This window comes from Rhinatrema bivittatum, chromosome 13, assembly GCF_901001135.1.
Source record: "Rhinatrema bivittatum chromosome 13, aRhiBiv1.1, whole genome shotgun sequence".
In the NCBI taxonomy this organism is placed as follows: domain Eukaryota; kingdom Metazoa; phylum Chordata; class Amphibia; order Gymnophiona; family Rhinatrematidae; genus Rhinatrema; species Rhinatrema bivittatum.
In genome coordinates, this window is record NC_042627.1 from 44082547 (window position 1) to 44105196 (window position 22650).

The 22650-nt window shown below is 48.1% G+C and overlaps 1 protein-coding gene and 1 long non-coding RNA gene across 5 annotated transcripts in view; both read left to right on the forward strand.

The window, feature by feature from the left end:
• Window positions 1-22650, forward strand: part of ADAM10 (ADAM metallopeptidase domain 10) — a 482781-nt gene that overhangs the window by 247900 nt on the left and 212231 nt on the right. The gene's annotated exons all lie outside the window — the stretch shown is intronic.
• On the forward strand, window positions 15273-15643 carry LOC115074702. Its single transcript, XR_003852321.1, has 2 exons — window positions 15273-15396; window positions 15435-15643. It is a non-coding gene; the product is annotated as an uncharacterized LOC115074702 (long non-coding RNA).

The following is a 22650-nucleotide window of genomic DNA, read 5'->3' on the forward strand; positions in this document are numbered from 1 at the left end:
TCCTTAATGTAGTCAGATGGACTCAGCGTCCCACCCTTGGCTGCCGTTAAACATGGAATTTTGAATGAATCAAGGGTAAGCCATGTTTTCATTCACCTAGGACACTCACCCTACCGGGTGTCTATGCTTTCCGGTTGAGTATACTGGCGGTCTCCAGCTATAGCCAATTCAACCAGATCAAGTTAATCAAGTTATAAAGTTTAATCAAATTAGTCACACATATAGCCACAATTTTTTTTTTTTGAGGAGAATACTGAAGAGCTGCACTTCCTGCAGGTGGTATGTGTACTAGGGGCTGACATCAGATTGAAATCTGATCTGTCTCCAACTGCTATCAGGAGTACACTATACCCATTGGTCCTGGGTCCATCTGTCTACACTAAGGAAAACGAAATTCAGGTAAGCAATTTCTCCATTACAGCATGCCCTGCAGCCACATCTTCCCCAGCAGTGCCCAGTCTTATGGATCTTTTGTGGTGGCATCTGCTTCAGCAGGACCCTTGACCTTGGGCATTATGGAAGGGGGAGCTTTGTCTGTACCTGTCCTAGATTTAGAATACATCATTGAGCCCTGCTGTGAGAACATCCCCTTCATATCTGGCAGTTGCTTGATTATCTGAGCCACAGAAAGATTCATTGCAGATCGACTTGGTCGTTTTCTTCTTGGGTCAGGGAATGCGACTGTGGAACAGAGTATTGTGCTAGCATCTAGGAAACACGATGCTGTTTCTGGAGGATCTAGGAAACTGGAAGGTGGCCTTGCAATCATTGGAGGGGTGATTGACCTGCAGGAACAGCTATTAATATCTCCTGAAGAAGTTGAACAACATGAAAGGTTCTGTTTGTGAAAGCCCTTGTGTTCATGTTGGAGTCCATTTTGGAAGCTATTGAGCCTTGTGTGAGCTGTTACCTATCAGCTAATTGTGATGGTCAAGAAAAAGTCTTTGATCAGAAAATTAAAGAATTGGAAGACTTTAAGGAGTGAACAGAACATCTATCGGCTCTTATGGTTGAGTGATTAAATTGCTGAAGTCCAACAATCTTTAATAAAAGAAAATGTTCGGCTCCTAGCTAAATTGGATAATATTAAAAATTCCATAAGACAGTGGAACTTGTTATATAAATATCTTTGGGTGCCTAAATTATTAGCTAAAGAATATGTGGATGAAGTCCTTAAAGTACCTACTTGGTCTCTCCTCCATCATCAAGAATTTGTTTGCCTTGTAACAAGAGAGGAATCTGAGCACGAGAAAAGAGATTTGGTAATGTTGAGAGACAATCTGAATTTACCCACTTTCTTGGACACTTCTCATTCTGTGTTGATTACTTTTATAGCTGCTTTTGTGTTAGATCCTGATAGTTTAGCTATTAAGACTCTTTTATTCAAGCACCAAGATGTTGATTTGTTACATTGTAAATCTGTTTCCTAGCGTGTAGCAGATGGACTCAAAACAAATGGGTATAGTGTGCTCGTGCTAGCAGTTGGAGACGGATCTTACGTCAGCACAGGTACATATACCCCCCCAGGAAGTGCCGCAAATCAGTAATTTCCGTCTCCAAAGCAATTTGGAGCTACCTCACGCTCGCTGAGCGTGTTTCCAAATTCGAACGACTAAATTCCATCCCTACGAATCGCGACCTGCTGCACCGTGGTGACTCGCTCCTGTTTGTTACAGGCGAGAAACAACACCCAGGGAGCAGACATGGAATCAGCTCTCGCATTTCTCACTGACGCAGCCTCCGACCTCGTTCGTACGGCAGCCAAGGGAGTCTCCTCTTCAGTGGCAGCCAGGAGGCAGCTTTGGCTCCGTCATTGGGCGGCCGACTCGACCGCCAAGACACGACTCACAAGAATGCCCTTTAAGGGTTCCTTACTGTTCGGCAGCGATCTCGAGAGCTGGGCTACTAAATGGGGTGCCTCCCCATTACCCTGTCTACCAGAAGACAGGGCGAGGAGCCAGCGTTCTTTTTCTATACCATCTAGAGGTAGAAATTCGCAGTGCTTCAACCCTTACAGGACTCGCTATCGAGCACCTCGTTCCCAGGCAAGGAACCAGTCCTTTCGGACTAAGCATAACAAGAAGAGAACCGGCTCGGGTTCCGGCCCCGGCCGCAACCCACAATGACAATCAGCCGACCCATCCGGGGGTAGCAGCCATAGGGGGCAGGCTTAACCCTCTTCTACCGCAGGTGGGTCGAGATCACTTCGGACCAGTGGGTCCTCGCCATCATCCGAGAAGGATATTACCTGGATTTCTTTCGGCTTCCGCCGAACAAGTTTGTGGTATCTCCTTGTTCACCACTCAAGGCAGCGGCACTAGAAGTGACCTTACAGAGGCTCCTGGCCCTAAAAGCCATAATCCCAGTACCTGCGGGAGAGGTAACTTCTGGGCATTATTCCATTTATTTCATAGTACCCAAGAAGGAGGGCACTTTCAGGCCCTGTCCTGGACCTCAAGTCAATCAACCGACACCTACGGGTCCCCAGCTTTCGCATGGAAACTCTGCAGTTGGTCAAGAATTCGGTACAGCCAGGGGAGTTTCTCACCTCCCTAGATCTGTCGGAAGCCTACCTGCATATCCCAATCCATCGGGATCACCAGCACTATTTACGCTTCAAAGTCTTGAATCAGCACTTCCAGTTCCGAGCTTTGCCCTTCGGGTTAGCCACCGCGCCGCGGATCTTTACCAAGGTGATAGTAGTAGTGGCGGCGGCACTCAGGAAGGAAGGAATTCTCGTCCATCCCTACCTGGACGATTGGCTGATCAGGGCAAAGTCACCGGAGGAGAGCCACCGGGCAACCAACAGAGTTATAGCTCTTCTGGAAAGCCTCGGATGGGTAGTCGACATAAACAAGAGCTCCCTACAGCCGTCCCAGTTGCTGGAATACCTAGGGGTCCAATTCGACACCCGAGAAGACAAGGTCAGCCTGACCTCCAAGAGAACATCAAAACTCCAGAGTCATCTGTAGGCCCTGCTGAGCGCCAACCGGCCCACAGCTCGAGATTACCTACAGGTCCTCGGCCTCATGGCGTCCACTCTGGAGGTGGTGCCATGGGCGATGGGCGCGGGCTCATATGAGACCATTGCAACGCGCCCTTCTATCTCGATGGAGCCCACGATCACAGAACTACACCGTACGCCTACCTCTACCGGCCAGAGTGCGGTATCAGCTACGGTGGTGGTTGCAGCCCGGCCACACGAGCCAGGGGTCAAGAATGTCCTCCCCAACCTGGATTCTGCTTATCACAGATGCCAGCCTGAACGGATGGGGAGCACACTGCGAGGAACTCACCGCCCAAGGGCGGTGGACCAGAGAAGAGTCGAGGTGGAACATCAACAGACTAGAGGCATGGGCAGTCAGGCTAGCGTGCCTGCGATTTGCCCACAGACTTCGCGACAGAGCGGTCAGTGATGTCAGACAATGCCACCACGGTGGCATACATCAATCGTCAGGGCGGAACCAGAAGCCAACAAGTGGCCCTAGAAATAACTCCCCTGATGATTTGGGCAGAAGCAAATCTCCAGGACATCTCCGCCGTCCACACTGCCGGGAAGGACAACATGACGGCAGACTTCCTCAGCAGAGAAAGCCTAAACCCAGGGGAGTGGCAGCTGTCACCCACAGCCTTTCAGATAATTGTGGATCAATTGGGGACGCCAGCCATGGACCTCTTAGCAGACAGGTCCAACGCTCAAGTACTCAGATATTTTAGCCGCAGGTGGGATCCTCGGGCTCAGGGGATCGATGCCCTGGTACAGCCGTGGCCTTAGGGGATGCTGCTATACGCCTTTCCTCAATGGCCCCTGCTGGGCGCCATTGTACACAGGATTCAGCGACACAGAGGCCTAGTTCTTCTAGTGGACCCGGACTGGCCAAGAAGACCCTGGTACGCAGAAATGGGAAGTCTACTGGCAGGGAACCCTCTACCTCTGCCTCCCTACAGGGACCTGCTGCGGCAAGGTCCCATCCTCCACGAGGATCCGGCTCAATTCTCTCTTACTGTCTGGCCATTGAGAGGGCTCGACTGAAGAAAAGGGGATACTCGGAGCCGGTTATAGATGCACTCCTCTGAGCACGCAAGTTCTCCACATCCCTAACATATATCAGGATCTGGAGAGTTTTTGAAGCCTGGTGCAACTCTCACGGCACCAACTCACATGCCGCTAAGATACCTATCATTTTGGACTTCCTACAAGATGGACTTCAGAAGGGTCTGTCCCTCAGCTCCATCAAGGTTCAGGTAGCAGCACTGTCTTGCTACGGTCCCAGGAGTGACGGCAACACCATTGCCAAACACCCAGACGTCTCACGTTTCCTGAAAGGAGTCAAACACATTCGCCCGCCACTGAAGTGGCCAGTGCCCTTGTGGAATCTCAACCTCGTATTGGAATTTTTGGCGGGATCAGCCTTCAGGCCCCTTCGAGGCCTGTCCCTCCGTTTGTTAACCTTTGAAGATGGTGTTCTTGCTGGCTGTATGTTCAGCATGCCACATCTCAGAGATACAAGCACTATCCTGTCGTGATCCGTTTCTCAGAATCACTCCAGAGGCTATCCATCTTCGCACAGTTCCATCCTTTTTACCCAAGGTGGTCTCACACTTTCACCTCAACCAAACCATATCCTTGCCTACCACGGAAGGTTTGAAGAAGTCGGAGGAAGGTCGAATGCTATGCCATCTCAACATCGGCAGACTGCTGTCCAGGTATCTGGAAATGTCAGAAGCAGTACGAAAGACGGACCCACCTGTTCGTTCTGCACAGCGGGAAGAAGCTAGGGGAAGCGGCCTCACGGCCAACCATCGCCCGCTGGATTAAAGAAGTTATCAAGGCAGCCTACATAGAGGCGGGAAAACCACCGCCTCTACAGGTCAAAGCTCATTCTACTAGAGCACAATCGGCCTCTTGGGCAGAAGCTAAGCTGCTGTCGCCTGCAGAGATATGTAAAGCGGCGACGTGGTCCTCCCTCCATACCTTCTCCAGATTCTACCGTCTGGACGTCCAGGCCAGGGAGGACATAGCATTTGCGAGGGCAATCCTAAACGGTCCTCGGGCAGCCTCCCGCCCAGTCTGGGAGTAGTTTTTGTACATCCCATTTGTTTTGAGTCCATCTGCTACACGCTAGGAAATGTTGATTACTTACCTGATAATCTCGTTTTCCTTAGTGTATGCAGATGGACTCAGCATCTCGCCCGGCTGCCGGCATACATGGGAATTCACCGAACTCACGGTAAACCATGTTTTCTTATAATAGGCCATCCACCCTGCCGGGTGTAGACTCCTTCTGGTTGTGATCACTGGCGGTCTCCAGCTACTATCAATCGGTCAGGGTAATCCTGTTCATTTAGTTGATCGGTCAGCTACAGCTTTTGCAAGGAAGATTACTGATTTGCGGCACTTCCTGTGGGGGTATATGTACCCGTGCTGACGTCAGATCCGTCTCAAACTCCTAGCACGAGCACACTATACCCATTTGTTTTGAGTCCATCTGCATACACTAAGGAAAAGGAGATTATCAGGTAAGTAATCTCAACATTTCCCTCCTTTCAATCATTTTAATTCACAGGATTACCTTCTGACCAGAACCAACTAGGATCAGTGCTCCACCTGTTCTACTCTTCTTTTCTCCCAAAAAAATTGCAAATGCCATTCTGTTTGCATTAGAGAAATATATACTACCAAAAGACAACTTCCTGGGAGTTTTAAAATTCATTCTAAGCAAGCTAATGCTGTTGCAATACACACTGCACTTCAGGATCTCCAAGCAAAAATTTGACACACACCTCTCTCCACCCTCTCTTATGGCCAGTAAAGTAGACTTAAAATGCAAGGTACAATTCTGTCCATGGCATAACCAATCTGTTACCTCACAAATTAGTGGCTGAGTCCATCTTAAAGAAGGCAGAAAACCCTAAAACGCATTCCAGTACTCCCTATGGGAAGGACATAAAATTACTGGATGCAGATGGAAGAAAACATTTTCAAAAAATATTAATAGTCTGGCTGGAAATGGATTGTATATGTTTGAACTGGGGAAACCTCATAAAGTGCCTAAATTGGGCTATATGGATATGCCCAATGGCTACTAACGAGACTCTAGCTCCAACTTAGTGGTTGTTGGAGAAAAGTTATTTATAATCATTGGAAAACCCCAGAATGTACAAGTTGCTCAATCTATTATTCTGATGGCTAACTTGATAGTCCAGTGCGAGTCAGCTGTGGTGGTATACAAAAATTAAATGTTATACCATAAAAGACTCACAGTTATGACACCAAGATATTGTATGCATAACTTCATGCAATAAGTATTGTAATCCCGACAGTGCAGTGTTTCGAGTAAATCCTCTTCATCAGGGAGTGACTCTTAAGCATGGAATATACCTCTATGACTCAGCTGTGAAAATGTGCCTGGAACGATATTCAAAGTTATACAATCTTTATCATGATGTGATAATACATCTATGTACAAAATGGCAACTTATAGATGATTAAGAACTCACTCTTTAGGTGATGGCAAAATTTGCTCCTTCACATTGAGTGCTGTGCTGACGCTGAAAATGTCGCAGTGATTATATCTTCTTGGTCAGAGTGCTTTTTCTCTCTTAGACTAATATAGCATGAAATGAAAAAAAAATTTTTTGCCCACAATAGACTTTCTAAATGAATATCTAACTCGAAGTTGTAACAAGTAGTTTGCAAAGACGTACTTACATGCGCGATGTATTCATACCGCTGCTTTGGCACTGACAGGAGGCGGCGCGGAAACGCTAGATTTTAAAGCTGAAATCTTCCCGCCGATTTGACAAAGGAAATGACGTGTGAAGACATATATGGTCATCTACGTCAATGGTCCGCCATTTTAATTAGCGGAGAAACCCCCATTCTCTCCAAAAAAGGTTAAAGACGTCATTGGGAGCCATTTTGGATGGGGATATACCTTGTATCTATCCAAATAAGGAGATTGACATCATCATGTTGGCCATTTTGAATGCAGAGACTTCTAATCTATCCAAAAAAGGGGTTTTACGTCATCAAACAGCCATAATGGAAGAAAAGTAAAGTGAAACGGGATCATATATTCTGTCTCCAAAATTCCTAAGAATGTAAAATCAGTTCGTGGAACACAAATAATTGCTATAGGTTCACCATATATTTCAAATAAGTGTATACCATTCGATCTTTTCATTAAGACTGGTGGGTTCAACAGAATGTAATCGAAAAATCCACTGATTTTCTTTGTAATTTAATAGAGATAGGGTGGGGCAGTAGTCATTATGAATCATAATGATTATGATATGGAAATTAAACGGCAATTGCAAGATACAAAATACTATCGTAGATTGTCTTCAGATCCCACTCTTGATTTACAAGTCCAAATTTCTCAACTCTTACAATTTGCTATGTCTTTAGGTGTTTTTAACCACTAAAGAGTATAACTTTTTGAATGTACAATCTCCTCGCACCCCCGTTATCTATGGTATTCCAAAAATACATAAGAATCTTAATAACCCTCCCTGTAGACCCATTGTATCAGCCAACAGATCCATACTAGAACCATTAGCCAAATTTTTAGATCTTTTTCTTCAACCGGCGGTTATTGAAGCAACATCTTACATCCAAGACACCTCTGACATGCTACAGAAATTAGCATGCTTGGGTCCGATATCTTCAGAATCATTTCTAGTGAGTTTGGATGTGGAATCCTTATACACCAATGTCCCACAGGACGATGTATTTGAATTAGTTACAAAGATTTTGTCCCATAGACCTCGACCACATTGTGTCCCCCCAGAATTTTTGTTATCTCTTACACGTCTGGTTCTGTTTAACAATTTTTTTGCATTTCAACAAGAATATTTTTTACAAATACACGGGGTAGCTATGGGTTCTCCCATAGCCCCAGATATAGCAAATTTGTTTGTATCTGAATTTGAAGAGACCATCATTTACCAGTCACCCCAGTTTGCAAACATCGTTTCATGGGCGAGATATATTGATGATATATTCTTTGTATGGACAAGTACAGAAGAACAGCTATTCCCTGTACGTACCAGGATCAGTCCAGGACACCTGGGTTGTGACTCCGCACCAGTAGATGGAGACAGACTAAAACTTGTGGGCGGAGCATATATGCCCCTGTGCCAGTCACAGCCCCTCAGTCTTACTCTGTCTCCAGTAGGTGGTGCAGGTCTGGTCACAGCCCTGTCGGGCCTGATTCTGTGTGGTTAGTCAGGTTCGCTTTTGTGGTTGATTTTATTAGGCCTAACTTGGTTTTTTTCTTCAAATTGGGTTTTATTTAATCTTGTTTAATTCTAGTCCCAGTTGCCCTGCCTCCCTGGGGAGTTGAGAGGTCCTGAGGGGACTACCCTCCCCAGGTTGAGGCCGCTGCTAGGGTTGAGGACCCGGCTGGACTAGTAGCAGCGTCAGGGGTGACACCGGGGAGCCCGGTTCACTCACCCCTGCAGGACATAGGGCTTTTCAGCACCTGGGACAGCGTTTTTTCTTATTTAAAAAAAAAAAAAAAAAAAAAAGTGTTTTTACTTTTGTTTTCAGTCGGCTCTCCGTTCCCTGGCGTTGCGCTCCGTTCCGCTCGAGGGGGGGCGTCTTCGGCAGGGGGGAGGTCGCCGATTTTCGCCGCGTTGAATTTTTGTGTTTATTCGGCGTCCCTCAGTGCTTTTCGGCGCGTCTTTGGTTTCCCGCGGTTTTTTGCAGGGCCGCGCGGCTCGCAGTGCAGGGCCTGCGACTCGGCGCGCGCGCGCGTCTCTCCCGGGACGGGCTTTGCTCGGCCTGCGTCCCGGGAGACGAGGGATCGTCGGCGGCTCCTCGGGGGGCCCGTTCCCGGGTCGCGCGATCGCCGTCGCAAGGGGGGGTCCCCCTGATAGGCCTCCTGACCCGTTCCTGGTCAGCGCGGGAATGGCGGCCATTTTGTCTACCGGCCGGGTAGCTTCGCGGGAAACGGTGGGGGCCTCGGTTTTACCTCCTACGCTTTCCCCGCAGCGGGGTGCAGCGGTGGAGGTCCCTTCAGAGGGGCCCCAGTCCCGGGGGCATTCGGAAAGCGACGCAACGGATTCGGGCAAGTTTTCTGAAGATTTGGCGCTTTTGCTGCGCCGTTATAAGCGCAGCAAGCGCAGACGGGGGGACGCCTCGCGTTCAAGGGTCCACCGGTCCCCGCCGCAGAAGAAGATGGCAAGGAGGGTGACGAAGACCACCCAGAGAGCGGCCTGGGGCAAACGGCTTCCCCGAGGGGTGCCGCAGAACTCGGATTCCGAAGATACCTCCGGGGCGGACACAGAGGCCTCCGAGGAGCCCCTGCCTGGGGCCGGGACGGCAGCAGCAGATGGCTCGGCGCAGCCCAGTACAGGTAAAGGAGCGCAGGCCGTCGACGGGGATGACCCCAAGGTGGTGCGTCTGTTCCGCAGAGAGGAACTGTCGCCACTCATTCCGGCCATTCTCCAGGAGCTGGGGATTGAGGCTCCTCCGGTGGTGGTCCGCCAGGAGGCAAATATGGATCCTGTTCTGATTGGGTTCACAGGGCCGGCGGTCGTTTTTCATTTTTTCGTCCACGGATATCCTCTTCAAGGAATGGGATACTCCGGAGTTAGGTCTGAAGGTCAGCAAGGCCATGGACAAACTTTACCCTTTGCCGGAGGACGCGCTAGAGCTCCTCCGACTCCCAAAGGTGGATTCGGCAGTGTCAGCTGTCACGAAGAGGTCTACCATCCCGGTCACGGGAGCGACAGCCCTCCGGGATATTCAAGACCGTACGTTGGAGGTTCAACTCAAAATATTTTTGAGGTTTCTGCCCTAGGGGTGCGTGCCGCCAGTTGCACAAATTTTGCTATGCGTGCTAGTCTGCGCTGGACTCAAGTCCTGCAGGCGAATGCGGGTCTCTCTTCAGAGGAGGCTTCCCAAGCTGACAGATTGGAGGCGGCCATTGCCTATGGCGCGGATGCATTCCATGATCTTTTGCGCACCTCAGCTAGGTCCATGGTGGCAGCGGTGTCGGCACGTCGTCTCCTTTGGCTGCGCAATTGGGCAGCGGATGGCTCTTCCAAGGCTCACCTCGGGGCTTTGCCTTTTAAGGGGACATTGCTGTTCGACAAGGAGTTGGACGATTTCATGGTTTACCTGGGGGAGAACTGAGCGTTTAAGCTGCCGGAGGATAGGACCCGGTCGAGATTTTCCTTTTCAGGCAGAGCCCGGTTCAGGGGGCCCAGGAAGTCTAGGCCACAAAGATCCTCTGGACCCTAGGCCGTCTTCCTCTCGGTACACCCAGTGGCAGCAGTCCTTTCGGGGCAAACGTTTTGGCCGGCAAGGAGGGGCCCCGTCGGGTGCGGGGTCCAAGCCTTCGCAATGAAGTTCGGCCGGCCCATCCCTCGTCGCGTCCTCGGCACGCTGTTCCAAACGTGGGGACGCGTCTATCCTTATTCCTCGAGGAATGGGCCAGCGTGTCATCGGATCAATGGGTCCTCGACGTGATAAAACATGGCTACGAGTTAGATTTGGCTCGCATCCCAACGGACAAATTCCTGGTCTCACCCTGCAAGGATCCCAAGAAGAAGGCGGCGGTGCTAGATACCATCCAAAGACTAGAAAGACTGGGAGCCATCTCGCCGGTTCCGGCCGCTCAGTACGGCAAGGGCCGGTACTCCATTTACTTCTTAGTCCCCAAGAGAGACGGCACTTTCCGCCCAATTCTGGATCTGTAAGGAGTCAACAGATGCCTTCGAGTCCCTCACTTCAAAATGGAGACCATTCGGTCAGTGATCGCGTCAGTGCGTCCCGGCGAATTCCTGGCGTCCCTAGATCTCACAGAAGCATACCTTCATGTGGAAATTCAACCAGCGTTTCAGCGGTTTCAGAGGTTTGGCATTCTGGGCAGGCACTTCCAGTTCCGGGCGCTTCCGTTCGGCCTGGCGACAGCGCCTCGGACATTCACGAAAGTGATGGTGGTCGTGGCGGCGCAGTTGCGGCGGGAAGGCCTGCTGGTTCACCCTTACCTCGACGATTGGCTGAGCCGGGCGAAGTCTCAGAGTCTGTGTCGGCAGGCGGTGGCCAGGGTGTTACAGCTCTTGCAGTCCCTGGGCTGGGTGGTCAACTTCAACAAGAGTTATCTCGAACCCTCTCAGTCCTTGGAATATCTTGGAGCCCTGTTCGACACGTAGCGAGGCAGTGTGATTCTCTCGCAGGACCGGATATGCAAACTGCAGTCTCAGGTGCTACGTTTTTTGTCGCTACACCGGCCACGAGTCTGCGATTACCTGACGGTTCTGGGGTCTATGGCATCCAAGCTGGCGTTAGTCCCTTGGGCGTTCGCTCATCTATGGCCGCTGCAGTCCTCATTGCTTTCCCGCTGGAAACCGGTTTCCGAGGATTTCTATCTACCTCTACCTCTCGAGGGGCAGGCGCGATCCAGCCTGAGCTGGAAGTCGGTTCAGGGTCTGTGGTCAGAGTCGCAGACCCGGTGGTCTATCAACCGGCTGGAGACCAGAACGGTCCGTCTGGCGCTGCAAGCTTTTCTACCCCTCGTGCGCGGACAGGCGGTCCGGGTATGGTCGGACAACGCTACCACCGTGGCTTACATCAATCGCCAGGGAGGGACAAGAAGTCCTCTAGTGGCGGAGGAGGCGCGGCTCTTGATGCTCTGGGCAGAACGGCATCTCAGCCATCTCGTGGCTTCCCACATAGTGGGAATCGACAACGTCCAGGCGGATTTTCTCAGTCGTCACCGCTTGGATCCCGGAGAGTGGGAGTTGGCGGACGAGGCGTTTCTCTTCATTCGCCGGACTTGGGGAATGCCCCACATGGATCTGATGGCCACCTGGCACGACGCGAAGGCTCCGCGATTTTACAGTCGACGTCGCGAAAGGGGAGCAGAAGGAGTCGACGCGTTGGTGCTTCCCTGGCCGGTGGATGTGCTTCTCTATGTGTTACCACCGTGGCCCATGATCGGAAAGATCCTACGGCGCATAGAATTGCATCCATCCAATGTGATCATGGTGGCGCCGGAGTGGCCACGCCGTCCGTGGTTTGCGGACCTGGTCCAGCTGTCAGTGGCCGCACCCCTTCGTCTACAGGGATTCCCGGGGTTCCTTCGTCAGGGCCCCGTCTGTTTGGAGGATGTGGCTCACTTTTGTCTCGCAGCATGGTTTTTGAGAGGTATCGGTTGAAGAGAAAAGGCTATTCGGATGCGGTCGTTGCTACGTTGCTGAGATCCAGAAAACAGTCTACGTCCCTAGCTTATGTTCGGGTCTGGGTAGTTTTTGAGGAATGGTGCATGGAGTGGGGCCTAGACCCCACTTCCGCTTCTATTCCCGATATTCTGGCTTTTTTTCCAGGCGGGGCTCGCCGAAGGTTTAGCGTGTAATTCCCTTCGGGTTCAAGTGGCGGCGCTTGGCTGTTTGCGTGGTAAGGTCCGGGGGATCTCTCTGGCTCTCCACCCGGATATCTCCCGCTTTCTTAGGGGGGCTAAGCACCTCCGTCCTCCGTTGCGGCCCCCTTGCCCGTCTTGGAACCTCAACTGGGTACTCTCAGCCTTATGCTCAGTGCCGTTTTGAGCCCCTGAAACGTTCTACGCTCAAGGATTTCACCTTGAAGACCGTATTCCTAGTGGCGATTGCATCGGCCCGTCGTGTTTTCAGAATTACAGGCGTTGTCCTGTAGGGAGACCTTCTTGCGCATCTCCGATTCGGTGGTCTCCTTGCGGACGGTTACCTCCTTCCTTCCTTCCTAAGGTCGTGTCGTCGTTCCATTTGAATCAGTCAATTGAACTTCCCGCTTTCTCGGTTGCGGAGTCTTCGGACCCGAAAACAAAAGACTTGAGAAAACTAGATGTGCGGAGGTCCCGGCTTCGCTATCTGGAGGTTACTAATCCGTTTCGGGTGACGGATCATCTGTTTGTGTTAACTTCGGGTCCAAAGAAAGGTGCTGCGGCGTCCCGCATGACAATTGCCCGTTGGCTCAAGGAAGCCATTGGTTCTGCGTACATTCTGCGCGGAAAATCGCCGCCGGTGGGTCTTCGGGCTCATTCGACACGCTTTGCAGGGCGGATACCTGGAAGTCGTTGCATACCTTCATTAAACATTGCCGGTTGGATGTTCAGGCTACTGAAGCTGGGGGTTTTGGAGAGAGGGTACTCCGAGCGGGACTCTCTGCTTCCCACCCTCGGTAAGTTAGCTCTGGTACATCCCAGGTGTCCTGGACTGATCCTGGTACGTACAGGGAAAGGAAAATTAGTTTCTTACCTGATAATTTTCGTTCCTGTAGTACCAAGGATCAGTCCAGGATCCCGCCCGCAGTGTTGCGTTATAGTAACGGAGAGTCCGCTCATTATTGTGTTTTTCAGTACGCTGATCCATTCGCTCTCCCGGTTGGGGAGTCTGGTTCCTGTAGGGGTGTTGGTTTTCTTTTCCCTACCAAGTTGTATGGTTAGCTATGGTTGCCTTTTGGCTTTTGTCTACTTTGACATTACGTATGACTGAGGGGCTGTGACTGGCACAGGGGCATATATGCTCCGCCCACAAGTTTTAGTCTGTCTCCATCTACTGGTGCGGAGTCACAACCCAGGTGTCCTGGACTGATCCTTGGTACTACAGGAACGAAAATTATCAGGTAAGAAACTAATTTTCCTTTGCAATTTCATGTTTGGCTTAATCAAGCTCATCCTTGCTTAAAGTTTGCAATCACTTATCACGAACAAATAGCCTTTTTAGATATTCTTATCAAGAAGACATCTACAGGAGTTGAAACTACTTTATATCGTAAACCCACGGACAAAAATAACCTGTTACGCTTTGAAAGTCACCACCCACGTCGGTTTAAAGAGGGTTTACCAGTCGGACAATTTTTCCGCATTCGTAGACTGTGCTCAGATAAACAAGATTTTCAGACACAAGCAGGACTTCTTCGACAACGTTTCTTGGATAGAGGATATCCTAATTACAGTATTAAAAAGGCATACAAGCGTGCTAATTGTTCAGAAAGAGAACAATTATTAAACTATAGAAGCAAAACATCAGAAACTAGCCTGATATGTGTATTACCGCCATTCTGCACAACTGGCATGTACTTAGCCCTCATCAAATTTTTCATACCCCTCCCATGTTTGCATACTCAAGAGGGACAAACGTCAAACAACATGTAGTTCGAGCAGCCCCCACATTACGATTGGATTCTAACCTGTTGGGACAAGTGAAGTGTGACAAATGTAGTTTTTGCGCTCAAGCCATTACAGGCTGTGATTGGACTGATCCCGTTACAGGTACCACAGTGTACAGGAAGCAACAGGTAGATTGTAACACCGATTTTGTAGTATACGGGATCATCTGTCCTTGTCAGCTTATCTACGTGGGTCGTACCAAACGCAAGATCAGAACCAGACTCACAGAACACAAAAGCCGGCTCAAAAATAAAGATATGAAAGCACCTATTGTTTCTCATTGTGTAGACCACCAACACACTTTTGAAGACCTAAAATGGCTGATTATAGAACACGTTTCATTATCATGGCGAGGAGGTGATAGAATATCTATATTAAATTACAAAGAAAATCAGTGGATTTTTCGATTACATTCTGTTGAACCCACCGGTCTTAATGAAAAGATCGAATGGTATACACTTATTTGAAATATATGGTGAACCTATAGCAATTGTCTGTGTTCCACGAACTGATTTTACATTCTTAGGAATTTTGGAGACAGAATATGTGATCCCGTTTCACTTTACTTTTCTTCCAATATGGCCGTTTGATGACGTAAAACCCCTTTTTTGGATAGATTAGAAGTCCTGCATTCAAAATGGCCGACATGATGTCAAACTCCTTATTTGGATAGATACAAGGTATATCCCCATCCAAAATGGCTCCCAATGACGTCTTTAACCTTTTTTGGAGAGAATGGGGGTTTCTCCGCTAATTAAAATGGCGGACCATTGACGTAGATGACCATATATGTCTTCACACGTCATTTCCTTTGTCAAATCGGCGGGAAGATTTCAGTTTTAAAATCTAGTGTTTCCGCGCCGCCTCCTGTCAGTGCCACAGCAGCGGTATGAGTACATCGCGCATGTAAGTACATCTTTGCAAACTACTTGTTACAACTTCGAGTTAGATATTCATTTAGAAAGTCTATTGTGGGCAAAAAAAATTTTTTTTCATTTCATGCTATATTAGTCTAAGAGAGAAAAAGCACTCTGACCAAGAAGATATAATCACTGCGACATTTTCAGCGTCAGCACAGCACTCAATGTGAAGGAGCAAATTTTGCCATCACTTAAAGAGTGAGTTCTTAATCATCTATAAGTTGCCATTTTGTACATAGATGTATTATCACATCATGATAAAGATTGTATAACTTTGAATATCGTTCCAGGCACATTTTCACAGCTGAGTCATAGAGGTATATTCCATGCTTAAGAGTCACTCACTGATGAAGAGGATTTACTCGAAACACTGCACTGTCGGGATTACAATACTTATTGCATGAAGTTATGTATACAATATCTTGGCGTCATAACTGTGAGTCTTTTATGGTATAACATTTAATTTTTGTATACCACCACAGCTGACTCGCACTGGACTATCAAGTTAGCCATCAGAATAATAGATTGAGCAACTTGTACATTCTGGGGTTTTCCAATGATTATTTATTTATTTATTTATTTAACAACTTTTAATATACCGACGTTCGTATGGCACATCACGCCGGTTTACAAGTAACTCAATTAAAGGAGGAAATTACAATAAACAGGGGGCGGGGATGGGAGCAGGCCAGAAAAAAAGGAGGGGGGTAGGGGAGACAGGAGAAGGGAGGGAAAGATAGGTAGCGTGAGAGAGAGAAAAAACAACCGTCAAAATAAGAAATAGGAGGAACTTATTTACAGAAGGAGCTATATACAGTAGTTACAATTAGGATAAGATTAATTACATTGGACACAATGCGCAATTTTGTAAATTTGCAGAACGAGGGCGGGCAAAGGAAGGGCGATGAGGAATTGCCTTAAGAGGGGGGGAAAGGGCGGACAGGGTGAGAGGGATTGAGGTTGAGGGACTGTATGGGAGGATCTAGGTAGGTGTGTCTAGGTTTGATTGGTTTCCGGATAGGCCTTTCTGAAAAGCCACGTTTTTATGCCTTTTTTGAATGTGGCCAGGCTGGGTTCAAGGCGGAGAAAGGTGGGGAGGGTGTTATAAATAACTTTTCTCTAACAACCACTAAGTTGGAGCTAGAGTCTCGTTAGTAGCCATTGGGCATATCCATATAGCCCAATTTAGGCACTTTATGAGGTTTCCCCAGTTCAAACATACAATCCATTTCCAGCCAGACTATTAATATTTTTTGTTGAGTACACAAGTGTCTGGTATTATCTGGATCATTATTTTGAGTATAGAAAACATTTTCAGTCAGCAAATTCCAATCCAGAATTTCAGATGGTCCAATATCTTTATAATACCCCACAGAAAGTTGGAGACACATCTTAGTCTTTTGGCAGACATTAAAAACAAGTTACACCACATCTTTAGCAGAGGGGTGTACAACAGATTTAATTAGGTTAGTTTGGCACATCATTTAGATTGTCAGCCATTGCTATAGGGCTTAAAGCATCATGCCTAAGAGAAGATGTCCATGACAAATTGACGGTACCCCTTGTGCTGGGGCCATACTATTTGGTGACAAAGTCAAGGAGGCTGTCAATCTAATAAAAGGATCGCTGCTCTACTTTGCTCCTGCAGAACAGTCTGTGCAAAGGAAATACCAGTAGCAAGCATTCAGGAAACAATACTGTTACTCCCACAGAAGGTACTAACTTCACCCTTATTATAGACAACATCCTCAACAGCAGCAACAATTGGGTAGTCTCACCAACTTCCCAGAAATAGAATACAAAGGAAATCTAGCCAACAATTTTGTCATAAAATGTGGACCAAATTTTTGACTACCAGTATTATCACTGTCCCTTCTCCTTAGAAGATCTTCCAGTTTGGGGGAAGGCTTTCTATTTTTTTCATTCCCAGTAGTCATTTATCATCTCAGATTGTTGGGTTTTCAAAATAAGCTTTGTGTCCTCCTCCCCCCTCCTTTGTTTTCCCCAGACCAGCTTCCAGTTCTGTCACAAGATCTGACCCCTTTATTAGCAGCATATGCTGAGAGTTAGTGCCAAATACAGAAAGATGGGAGGGATTCTATTCTAAATATTTCCTTATACCAAAGAAGTCAGGAAGTCTTTGAGGAATTGCAGAAGGGCCTTGTGAGACTATAGGAGATTGGGCATCTAAATGGCAGATGAAATTTAATGTGGAAAAATGCAAAGTTACAGACATAGGGAAAAATCCCAACTATAGGAGCACAATGCTGGGTTCTGCATTGAGTCACCACCCAGGAAAAAGGACCTTGGAGTCCTTGCAGCAATACTGAAATCTTCAGTTCAGTGTGAGGCGGCTGTCAAAAAAGCAAATAGAATGCTAGGAATGATCCAAAAAGGAATGGAGAATAAAATGGAAAATATCATATTGCACCTCTATTGATCCACTGCGTTACCACACTGGAAAGTACTGTGTACAGTTCTATCTAAAAAAAAAAAAAAAAAAGATAATGGAACTAGAAAAGATGTAGAGGAGAGCAACAAAGCTGATAAAGGGGATGTGACTGCCACCCTATGACACAGCTTCACAATTAGGGTTTTCATCTTAAAAAAGGACAGTTAACTGGGGACATGATAAACTATATAAAATAAGTGGTGTTAATAAAGGATGGTTATCATTTCAAATATTAAAACAAGAGGACACTCTCTGAAACTAACAACCAACAAGATTAAAAAAAAAATTCGTAGAAATTACTTTTTCACACAGCACACAATCAAGCTGAGGAATTGGTTGAATGTGGTCAAGGTGACCAGCATAGCAGGGTTTAAAAGATATAGGCAATTTTGTTGAGGTAAATGCCACAAAATATTAATCAACTAGAGGAAAGAAAGCTATTGCTATCCCTGGGAGTGAGGATCGAAAAATAGATCTATTTTGGGATATACTGGGTTTTCCTGACCAGAACTGCCCATTATCAGAGACAGGATGCTGGGCTTGGTGGACTTTGCTGTGACCCAGCATAGCATGTCTTATGTTCTTAAATTTCAGCATATCCAGAGAGCACACTGAAACTGTATATGAATTTGTTGCCAAAATCCTTATTTGAACTATTCCCAAAGTACCAAAGAAGAGAGAAGTGGTTTGTTTTTCCTATCTGAGCATCCCATGTTATATAGATTTCATTGTCATTTTTTAAACTTAAGATTTATTCCATGTTCTCTTGTTTAAAAAAAATACTTAGCTTTTTGTGACTTCCGTATGCTTTTAAGACTCATCTGTAGAACATTACAATGACATCTTTGCCCCAAGCATCCCATTTGGTTGAACTATAGAACCCTTTGCATTTGGACTTAGCACAGCAGTGAAACTAGTAGAAAAGTGACCTACAGTAATGTGCAGTGACATGAGGGCATGCTTGTTGGATGTCCCTGCTTTACATGCCAAATGCATTTTCACACTTTCATTAACATAAGTAATGGGGGCATGTCCAAGATGTAGGATATGAGGCAGTGAGTTCTGTGTGTGCTGGCGGGTTTAACTTTATGCTGACCTGATGGTCACACAAAAAGAGAACTCTCTCTGGTTTTCCTTGCCTGGGACTTCTCCAGGCCCCATGAACATATATCTGTTGTTGGTGTTCTCTTACCAATGGACTCAAGAGCTTCATCCTTGGAGGTGACATTTCAAGGCACAGAAGCATTTTCCCCCAGACACTGATGCTTCTTTTAGCCCAACAGATGTATTCCCCTTTATCTACTGCCTGAGAGGGATTGAGTGGTGGCCTCCTAGCAGTGGCACAATAAGATGGCATCTGATGCCAAGGTTTAGCAGAATTCGAAGTTACCAAAATGAATACAGATGTTGGATTGCTGCAGCAGTGAGTGAAGTTTGTGGAAAGACTCCCAGGGAGTGAGCCTCCGATGGTCTAAAGAGAAAGTTGGGAAGTACCCCTTGGATACCACATTTTGAAAATGTTGGCTCACAGCCCTGTACTACCTTTATTACTAATGCTGCCACTACTTGCAAATCACTGTTGGGCTTGGGACTAGCCATGAGGGAAGGGGAAGTGAAAAAAGTTGTCCCTGCTATCAGCCTGCTCTCTCCTCTCACCAGTTGTCCACCTTTGTCCTGGAGCCCAAAGAAAAATGTTGCTGGCCCTGGATCAGGGGAATGTGTAGAGAATGGGATGTTTGAAGGTTGGGATCAGATGCAGAGGGATTTGGTGGGTAAGAGGGGGAGAAAAGAAGATTGGAGGATTTAAGAGGAGGTGGAGTGAGAGGGAACCAGGTGGTTGTGAGAGAAGGGTTAGAAAGGAGGAGATAAGTCTGAGGGGTGATAAAGATAGGATGGGGATGAAAGCGTGTAGAGGATGGGTGAGATGAGGGAATGACAGGATCAGTTGGAGGTTATAAGAAGGATTTGGGGTGAAAGATCAGCTGGGAGGATGTGAAAAAGGCTGAAAGGGGTGAGAGAAGGAGTTGGAGGACTGGGGAGGATTGAAGGGGCATCTGCTGGAGGCGAGGAGGCTAGGAAGGGGGTCTTCACAAAGGGTGGAGGTTGAGAGAGAGAATTGACTGGACTGGGATGAGTACAAATGTGGAGTGATTGTTGGTGAGGGACCACACCTTGCTAATTTGTTTGTCATTTTCTGTAGTCATATTTTCAAGTGTTAAAATGGAGCCACATTGGGTAAAAGTTGGAAAGCTCTGACCTAGCCAAAGCTAAGCTTGACAAATGAGTGAAGAGCTGAATGAAGTATGCAGTAATTTCCACTCATGCTCAGGAGTAAAACTTTACTGAGCTAGAGAGATGGGTCAGTTTGGCTCAGTTGGATGACATCACATGGCTAATTCATCCCACTGTCTATTGAAAACCCTGTTTATGGTAATACTTTTTTTCTGAGACCACACACAACTAAGGGAAAATACTTCATACTCAGGATTACAGAAGACTGTTAATGTACTATCTGGAAAGGACAGAATACTCTAGGAATTTTTCACAGTTGTTCATCTCCTTCAATCCAGTCAAGTAGGTGTGTTCAGTTACAAATCTTGGATTTCTGATTGAATCATTATTGCTATGCTCATGTTAGGGCAATAACTCCAAGAAAGGTGAAACCTTGTCAGATCTACCACAGCCTGCTTAAGCCTATTTCTGCTCTACATCCATAGAAGATATTGGCAAGGCTGCCATCTGCTCTTAATGTTCATACATTAACTGCCCAGTCACTGGTCATTATTGCCTAAACAATGTTTCATGTCAGGAGTGCAGTTCTCAATTTGTTTAACTCCTTCAACTCTCCCAACAACCTCTACATCATACAGATTACGTATTTTTTGTCCGCACTTTTGCAAATGTTTCAGGGCGGATTACAGGTAAACCATGCATAAAGTCCTAAAATAAATGTCCTGGCGTGTAGCCAGATGGACTCAGAACCAATGGGATGGTATCCGCGTCCTAGCAGTTGGAGACGGATCTGACGTCAGCACGGGGTATATAGCCCCACAGGAAGCGCAGCGATTCAGTAATTTCCGTCTCCAAAGCAGTTTGGAGTGCCTACACACGCTGGTTCAGCGTGCTTTTCCAAGCCTACTTTAATTTTCTCTTTTTCTCATTCTAGATTCTACTTTTCTTCTCTACAAACGGCATCGAGCCCGCGCTCCTCAGGGGACGTTTCTGTCACTCCCCCCAGTTGAGCTTCCCGGGGCGCTTACCGTGGCCCCCCGGTGGGAAAGTCCTCGGTCCGGCCGAACCGCGGCAGGGACACAGCCTCCCGGGGAGACTCGGGTGTGGCTCCGAGGCCCTCGGTCCCGGCGTGGACGAGGTAGCGGGTGCATTTCTCCAATCGCGGCGGTGAAAGGGTACCGGCCCTTTCCCCCCGCAGCCGGAGACCGCCTGTGTTCCAGCCTAGAAGCGCCGAAGATCGGGTAAGGCGTACATCTCTTCGCCCAGGTCTCCGAAGTCTCGAGGATCGGCGGCGTGGCAAGCCGTGGAGGACGCCATTTTGTGACCCTATTCAGGTATTCCGCGCCTCGTAATGGGCGCGGCTTTCTTCCTCCTTGTGCGTATTATGTATTGTTTTCGCATAATTGGCTGCCACTGTGAGTATATGCCGCATATTATTGAAGCCTATTGCATGCCATAGAGCGTATATTGCTAAATGGCTTAGTGCTGCTTGCTTATTGAATATCATTAAGCGTATATTGCTCTCTGCTTAGTGCTGTGTGCCTATTGCTATTGTGCGCCTGTTGTATTACGCGCCTATTGACGCCGCGTATTATTGCTATTGTGCGCCTGTTGTATTGAGCGCCTACTACTGCCGTATATTATTACTATTGTGCGCCTGTTGTATTAAGCGCCTTTTCCTGCCGCATATTATTACTATTGTGCGCTTGTTGTATTGAGCGCCTATTGCTGCCGCATATTATTATTATTGTGTTCCTGTTCTATTATGCGCCTCTTGCTGCCGCATATATTATTATTGTGCGCCTGTTGTATTAAGCGCCTATTGCTGCCGCATATTACCGCTATTGTGCGCCTGCTGTATTAAGCGCCTATTGCTGCCGCATATTACCCTGCTATTGTGCGCCTGCTGTATTAAGCGCCTATTGCTGCCGCATATTATTGCGCGCTTGTTCTATTTGGTATGGATCAGCACGCAGCCGCATCCTCAGCGGCGCAGCCGCTTGTCTCAGGCATTTCAGCCCTTGGCCTCTGCTCTGCATGCCACCTTAGAGCCACACGCAGTACTGAGCCAGACTCACTATGTGCCCAATGTGAGGCAGCAGGGGGACCCTCCGGCCAGGACCAGTCTCAGCCGCAGTTTCTTGACAGTTCCCCTGGGGCTACCCCGGATTGGGGGGCAGTCTTGACCATTCGGGAATCCCGGGGGATCTTGTACCCCGGCGATTAGAGGCTGCTTCCATTTCCTGGGTGGATCTCTTTAAGGGGATTCATGCCTTCGTCCAGATGCAGACGGCTTCCCATCCCGGCCCTACTGTCCCTGCTGCTCCGGTGGTTCCTGCTGTTGCTGCGGTTCCTGCGCTGGCTGCATCTGCGGCACCTGCTGCGGCCGCCGCTACGGTGGCAGCGCCTAGGGATCCTGTGCCTGGACCCTCACAGCCTTATCGGGAGCGGGACCTCCCGCCACTGGACAGTCCAGATGAATCGGACCAGGAGGTTTCGCCGGACGAGTCCAACCTCCCGGAGGAGGGGGACCTCCCCCCGGGGATTGAGCCATATAGAACCATGAGGCGGTTCTTCCCTAAGGAGGACCTCTCGGACTTCGTGACTCAGTGTCTGGCGGAGTTGGATATCACTGGTCCCAGTGCTTCGGTACCTTCTGCGCAGAACCCCCTGCTGGAAGGTCTTCGTCCTACAGCTCGCCATTTTCCTTTCTTGCAGGCAGCTCAGCAACTCATAGATTTGGAATGGGCGGCGCCGGCGGCTCCCTTCAAAGGGGGCCGGGCCCTGAAAGGCATGTACCCGTTGGCACTGGCTCTCCAGGACCTGCTGGCATGTCCTCAGGTGGACGCCTTAATTAGCGCTGTGGTCAAGCGCACTACTATTCCAG